The following is a 435-nucleotide window of genomic DNA, read 5'->3' as shown; positions in this document are numbered from 1 at the left end:
TACAATATTAATAATAATAATAATAAACATTTTTCCCAACCATTTAAAATTAGGGAAGCCTTCACCTAACCATTTATATTCATAAAAATAATAAACATTTCTCCCACCCATTTAAAAGTAGGGAAGTCGTTACCTTCTTCAATTTTACACCCATTAACTTGTTTTATAACTAAATCACTAAAATCCAAGCTGTTAATTTTAATGTGACCAAATTTACCAAATTTTCAACCTATTTTTTTCAATATCCACCATCAAAAATATGCTAGACGATGGTATTTTTCTAGCCCATAATCTTATAGCTTGAGAGAGATACTCAACAAAGTTTGGTGAATAAGAGAATAATTTTTTGTAAGGGTCTTTGTTGGTTAAAGAGAATAAATTCTTATACGAGCCTTTCTTGGCACCAAGAGATCATGATCCTCAGTATTGATGTTC

Source organism: Cibotium barometz, chromosome 46 (genome assembly GCF_041138505.1).
Source record: "Cibotium barometz isolate CiBa-2024 chromosome 46, ASM4113850v1, whole genome shotgun sequence".
Lineage (NCBI taxonomy): Eukaryota > Viridiplantae > Streptophyta > Polypodiopsida > Cyatheales > Cibotiaceae > Cibotium > Cibotium barometz.
This window is presented reverse-complemented; position numbering follows the sequence as displayed.